General features: G+C 26.2%; 1 long non-coding RNA gene across 1 annotated transcript; it reads right to left on the bottom strand.

Annotated features, from left to right (window-relative positions):
- Window positions 1–2,606: 2,606 nt before the first annotated feature.
- On the bottom strand, window positions 2,607–4,026 carry LOC136087168 (uncharacterized). The gene is made up of 4 exons (XR_010641595.1): window positions 3,924–4,026; window positions 3,455–3,848; window positions 3,067–3,147; window positions 2,607–2,873 (listed from the first exon to the last, which is right to left on the bottom strand). It is a non-coding gene; the product is annotated as an uncharacterized LOC136087168 (long non-coding RNA).
- Window positions 4,027–7,912: the final 3,886 nt, after the last annotated feature.

Here is a 7,912-nt window from a genome sequence, read left to right on the forward strand (position 1 = left end):
AATTAAAAGCATTTTTGTTTTGTTATAGTAATTTTACAGTCTCTTTTTTTGTAAAGATAGTCTTACCCTTGGTCCACCTGTCGGAAATTCAATTACATTGGATTTTGTTTGAGACATTTTTTGTTTTATTACATGCAGATCAGCATCTTCAATATTTCTTGGTATAACACTTGTTGAATCCAATGCAAATATATCTGAAAAGTTTATTTGTGAAGTTGATGACGATGATATTGATAATGTTGTTGAACTTGATATCGGAGTTGTCTGACAAGTTTTTTTGATGTTTCTTTCGTTCTGACAGTTGTTTGACTTTAAACAATCTACTACAATCTTGCTTGCATACTTCTTGCAAATTTTCTATCATTTCAATGACATTGGTTGATGAAATTAACCCATTACTTGGAATTGAAAAGGAACATTTAGAGCATTTTGTTTTTGATATTAGTTTGCCAATGATAAGTGGTAATAGACATGGTGCACAGAATGAATGAAAACAGTTTTTGATAATAATTGGTTTATGTATAATGTCGTTGCAAATAGTACACACACAAAGATGCACATGAGGTTGTAAAGTGAAGTTAATATCTTGCAGTTTAAGATTAAATTTTGTTTGAAGTAAAAGTTTAGATTGTATGTTATTTATTTTGTGTCTAATCCAAATATTTTCACTATAACTAATACCCTGTGTTAAAGCCGATGTCGGGCCGAGCTCGGCTGCCGACATCGGACCGCCATCGTTTTTGTCCGTACGGATCGATGTCGGTCCGACATCGGCTAGCCCCCCAAACTATCGCGATGCATAGGCTGACCGATATTAAGCCGACGCGATACCGCTTATATCATCGGCTGGCCGATCTCGCCCCGACGCGATTCAGTAAGGAAACGAAGGATGGCGGTCTAATGTCAGCAGCTGATCTAGGCCCGAGGATTAAAAAAAGCCACAAATGCTCGACGAGACGATGAACTATCGTAAACAAATTTTTACACAAAAACATAAATCGGAATAATATCAAAATCAGTTTAATGTAAGAGTTAATATATCATGTAAGATAACTACGGAAAAAAGGATAAACTAACTGAAGTATATTTAAAGCACAAATATAAAATAAAATTATATATTCTATTCAAATAAATAAATCTGGATCAGTTGAATCATCAAATAAATTTGATCGGGTGAACTTCCAACATTTTTTGTTTACTGACAATTCACTGTGTGCATCTAAAAAATTAAATTTTTACGTATCAATAATATATGTAAATGTATTATTGATATGTGTTATAGTAAAATAATATAATTCACAAAGTAGATTTCAACTTAGAAACGTAGAAATCAACGTAGTTTCTACTTTCGATTTCAGAGAACGAAGCAATTATTTTATATTTCTAATATAAAAATTAATACATTTCTAATTAATTAAAAAGTTACTTGGGATTTTTGGATCAGTATGTGGACCGTTCAAAATATATCATTGGCATTGTTTAATTTATTGCATTCAACAGCCCCTATAACAATTAAATATATATCTATTTATATATGTATGTATATATATATATATATATATATATATATATATATATATATATATATATATATATATATATATATATATATATATATACATATATATATATTACAAACTATATATGCATTACCAATTTTATTACTTATGGAAAAAATACAAGCTTTTAAAGTGTATTATCACATTCAAAACACCTAAATAAGTTGACTTTATGCAGCTTTAATGGCTAAATGCACCCATCAAGAATTTATAGAAAACATTGGAAATATTATTACCAAGGATTCTTAAATACAAATACATAAATACATAGGTATATTGTTATATATAGCATTTAAAAAAATAATGATTTCAAATAAACAATTGAAACAACATTTCACAAAATAATTATACCTTTAGGATTTTTAGAAATTCGCCTTGCAACCCTGCCTCTTCTCTTTTATTCAAATCCCAAAGTTTTTTTACATCTAAATTAATAACTATTTATAAATAAAAAATTAGCATATAACCTATTATAAAAAAAAAAAATATAAAAACATTACTTTATTAACAAAAATTGTTTTACTTAGAAATATAATACTTACAATTGTTTTGAATTATCACGTTTAAAAGCACCTAAATAAATTGACCTAATGCATCCTTAATTGCTAAATGCACCCATCAAGAATTTACATAAAATATTGGAAATATTCATACCAAGGATTCCTACATAACTACATAGGGACATTGTTATATAAAGCATTTTAAAAAATAGTAATGACTTCGAATAACAATTAAAACAACATTTCACAAAATACTTATACCTTTAGGATCTTTAGAATTTCGCCTTGCAGTCCTGTCTCTTCCTTTTTATATTTCAATTCCTAAACTTAGGTATTTTTATTAATAACTATTTATAAATAAAAAATTAACATATTACCTATTATAAAAAATAATTTAAAAATATTATTACTTTAGTAATATAAAATATTATTACTTAAGTATGAATTTTTCCGTTGTTTTCTGTTATAAAAATCAATTTTAAAACTTATTACTTAAGTAATAACATTTTGAAATTGTTTTTTATAATAGGTAATGTTAATTTTTTATTTATAAATAGTGACATAAGTAAGCAACTGAAATCAGTTAGTCAAAAATTTGTTTGTAAGTTGAAAGTTAAACTTAAGTTAAATTTCGATGTATAAACGTTACCATGTAAGAAAAAAGGATTAAGCAATTAAAATATACACATATAAATCCAAATTGAATATATTTTTAAAATAAATTAATTTGAATCTGTTGAATCATCAAATAAATTAGATTGGCTAAACATCCGATGTTTTCTGGGCATTGGTCTTCGTAATTCATGTGCAGCATCTAAAAAATAGCATAAAATTAAATTTTGACATATGAATCATAGAGTAGTTAGGTTACTGATGAACAACTTTTATTAAAGGTGACATAGTTATTGATGGTGCAATTAATGAAGCGTATGCACCTCCAGCCGATATAGATTTCCAGCCGGAAGAGTATACCTTATTATATTTTTACTAATTAAATAAAAAGTTACTTTGGCATTTTGGATCAGGATGTGCACTGTCACAATCATTTGTATCCATAGCATTATTAAATTTCTTGTATTCAACAGCCCCTATAAAAATTTATATATATATATTATATATATAAATATATATTATATATATATATATATATATATATATATATATATATATATATATAATATATATATATATATATATATATATATATATATATATATATATATATATATATATATATATATATATATATATATATATATATATATATATATATATATATATAAAAATCTAACTCTAGAGAGAGAGAGAGAGAGAGAGAGGGAGAGAGAGAGAGAGAGAGAGAGAGAGAGAGAGAGAGAGAGAGAGAGATGTATCACAAAATAAATAAAAAGTTACTTTGGCATTTTGGATCAGAATGTGCACTGTCATAAGCATTTGCATCCTTGGCATTGCTTAACACCTGTTAAATGCAATTACTATTTGCTCGTGCTTTTTTTGGACCAACTGAAGCTGATGCGGACACTTTGCCTTTCAAAGGTTTACAAAAATTTGAAATGCTAGGAGGTGAAATTTGTGATTGGTTTTTATCAACACGTTGTTTAGAAGAAACTGGGGTAGATATATGCATTGGAACTAATGGTGGAGAACAAATCGGCGATAGTGGCTCACTTTTTCAACATTCAGCGGTTAAAGAAACAGTGCTGTAAAAGCATTCCAAAGAGTCCAAGAGTCAGTTCCACTGGTTAGGTTTTCCAACGGCTGCAAAGGTGTGCGTTTATTAGGACGAACTCTAAATAAATTATTAACAGAATTTATTATTAAATTTTTTTAAAAATAAATTTAAAAAATCAGATTTTATAAATACCTGAACTTTATGTACTTCATTAATCACTGTGCACCAAACTTTTTAACTTTAACTACATGTCTGCATTATCAATATACTTAGATTTATTTTGACAACAATTCTTCATATTAATAGTATTAATAAAATCAAGATTATTATTAACACTCTTTAATTTTAATCATTAAAATTTAAGAGTGTTATAAATAATCTTGATTTATATACCATCAAATTAATGGTATATAAACTTTGATTTAAACATCTATTTATGAATAAAGAAAAAAAAAATTATTACTTATAAATACTAACTGATATTATCAAATAAAATTATTTTACAAAGTAAAAGTATCAACTTTTCTATGCATTAAAAAATTTCGTTATTTCAGAATTTCACCATTCAGAACTTCGCCATTCATTGAGGTACTTTCACTCCATTTTCTTTTTTTTAACGGATTTTCTTTTTCCTTATTTATATCGTTTTTATCTTCTTCGTTGGGTTTATTCTCCTTCTCTTGATTATAATTATTATGGTGAGATTTGAGATAATAATGATTTTTCAAATTTTGCGCTTTGACATTGGGAAAGGATTGAAAACTAACAATTTTTTTATTAATGCTAATGTCTTTATAATCAAAGTCCAATTTACCTTGAGCGTCTACTGGAATAAATACTCTTTGGATATTAATAATTAAATCATTTATAACAATAAAAACACAATAACTTGATATGAAAAATTAAAGACAAATTTATCTATAAATAACATCTTAAGTTTGACTCCTGATCAACAATGTCATTGCTTATAGTTAACGACATAAAAACTGCATTAACATCAGTTAAGTTCTTTTTAAAATATGTCACAACACAGCAGGTATCAGTAAAGGAATGTCAAGTAAAGCCTACTAATACCTAAAAAAAGAAATCCAAAAAAAATTACAATTTTTAATACAAAAGTATTATTTGCATTTTACTGTTAGTAGAATTAGGATAATATTACAGAAAATATAAATAATTAAAAAAATAGCTATAACAGCCTAGTACTATCAACACAAAACACAGTAACAATAGCGCATAGCATAGGATATTTGTAAGCACACATTACTGTGTCTCCAGAAAAATTAAAAAAGAAAATATTATGTAAAGGATAGACAATACAACGTAAAAATAACACCACAACTTAATAAGATATTTTATTAACTAAAATACTTGAACTAAAAGGATTTCATTTGCTACAATATTTGAACAATCAAGGGACAATTTTAGTTATTAATTTGTTATCAATTATATCAGAAAATAGCAACCAACTTGTAAGATATTTCTTATAAATGGTCATTATCAATTGTTATATTAAGAAATATGTAATAAGTTTTATTAATTCTCCCTCTAATCTAAGAGAAAGAGAGAAAGAAAATGTTTTCGAAGCAGAATGTTAAAAAAAGTAAAAAAACACACAATAGATAATAGTAACTGGTTTATTATGTTACCAGAAAACAAAATTATTTTTACCTTGATTAAAAGATCCCAGCATTTGATTAAAACTTTCAGCATTTCTTAATTAAGTTCTGGCTTCTCTCTGACTGTTGACTAATGATTAATAGAGTAAACTTAACATCATATTAAATTTACAAAATTAAAACCATGTTTCAACAGTAAGCAAACTAATCAAGTAATGACAAAGACAACTTCCAACTCTAATTAGTGGTTGCTTGCAGCCTTGTTGGAAGCGAAGATGTTTAAAAAAAAAACTATAAAAAAAAGAACAATTATGTTTGAAATTATAAAGAAAAATTAAAACCATTTATTTTATTAACTGTTTGTTTATAAATTGTTGTTATAAACTGTTATTAATCTAAATATTATTATAAATATATTATAAATCACTCAATATATTACTATAAATATATAAATAATATTACTATAAATAGAAAAATTCATACATTGCTTTGTTCTCAAATGTCTAAAGTAAAATGGAATTAACAAACATTGCTTGACACTGAATTCTCGCAAGTAAGTTATCTGCTTGCTGAGCAGCATTTCTTGCATTTCAACAACGATTAATTTTATCCTATCTAGATCTATCTCTTTTATTTGACAACAACTATTTTTATGTTGCCTATTACCATTTACACTAATAACATCGAGTCTAATATTATCCATTTCAATTTCACTACTATCATTAAACATATTTTTTTTTTTTTTTTTTTTTGTTATTCACCTTCTCAAGGCCGATAAAGCCACTACAGATGAGGAGGCTACTTAATAGTGGTTATAACCCTCTCTATCAACTCTATAACTCCGAAACACGAACCTTGACAAACAAGGCCACTGCGCGAAGAAACAAGTTGAGCGCGGTACTACCAGGGACGCGGTGGGGATTGAACTCGGAACCTCTTGCTTATGAAGCGAGCGCTTTACCACAACACCACTACCGCTATTACCAATAACATTACTATTACATACTACATAACATACTACCATATTACCAATAACATTACTATTGTTACAACTGAATAATAAATAAACATAAAACAATCATAAAAATTGCAATCTTTTTTAATCAAAGACTATATTTCAACTTAAAATTTATTATAAACCGTAGGATCTAAATTAGCTGACATTCTCAATAAAACTTTTAAATGACTTTTTGGGTAAATAACCTCCCTGGAAGCAGGTGAACCATCTCCAACAAGTACAACAGCAACTTCAATAACTATAGTTTGCAACTGAAACATTAAATTATGTAAGCAAAGTTGATTGCAATGTTATTACTTTCTAAAATTAACTGCTGCAAGTGGGTCAGAGATATACAGTTGATAATGTTGGCGGAATATCTTGATCTGGTCTAAGATTATCTACACAATAAAAAACTTGACACACATTTTAAAACATGGCGGCCTATGATTTATAAGTTAAACCACATTATCAGTAAATAAAGCAAAATAAAGACAGGCATAATAAATTCTAATATATTTTTAAAAATTGGTATTGAGATATATACATAACTTCCTGAAAATCTTGCAGAAATAGTGAAATGGAAGCAAAACTACCCTTCTATTATGACAACATAAAAAATGTGTTTCATCAAGAAAATTTTAAGCACAGCAATGCTGACAGATCTGACTCATTTCTCCTTAATAATTATAATCTAGAATAGTATCACTTCTTGCTATACAATATATTCTGATTGTCTAGGAGCATTTCGTACATTTTGAGAATGATTAATCTCGCCTAGGCTATCTCTTTCATTTATGTGATAATTACTTTCAACTCATCTAACCATGTTCTAATTTAGGTTTAAATTAATTTCTTCTCACCAAGCAGCATTTCTTATATTTTGACAACAATTAATATCAGCTTGCCTAGTTCTAATCATTTCACTAAATTATCAATTATTTTTAAGTTGATAGTATTTCTTCTAACAACTTATTTAAGCCTAATATCAACCATCCAAAAAAAAAATTAAATAAAAATATCAAAATATTAATAGTCTAAAGTTAAACATATCTACAAAAAGATAAATAATATAAAAAAGATAGATAATATCTACAAAAAGATATTATTTGGTAACAAAAAGATATTATTTGGTAACAAAAACAAATACACAATGTTGAACCTTACTTGGTTTCTCATCTATAAAACAATTTTATTTAACTATTTAAAAGAAAAAAAATTAAAATGCCTAATGTTAAGCAATGTATTTAAAAAAAAGAATCAAATGCAATTACTTCAGAATATATATGATATATAAACCTCTACAATTTAACTCATTAGCTTAACCATTGGATCAAAAATTATTAAACAAAAATTAAAACAATTTATTACAATTATTATTCAAAATAAAAACCTCTAACAATTTAATTTAGGATTTATTAATATCCATATTTTTTTTGGCAATTTCAGTTAGTATATTTTTATCTAAAGTAAAAAAAAAGATAACACCATTTAAGAACAAATTTAAAAATCTAAATATATATTCAGATACCTTAAAAAGAAGGATAACACAACATTCTTTTAAT

Source organism: Hydra vulgaris, chromosome 11 (genome assembly GCF_038396675.1).
Source record: "Hydra vulgaris chromosome 11, alternate assembly HydraT2T_AEP".
Lineage (NCBI taxonomy): Eukaryota > Metazoa > Cnidaria > Hydrozoa > Anthoathecata > Hydridae > Hydra > Hydra vulgaris.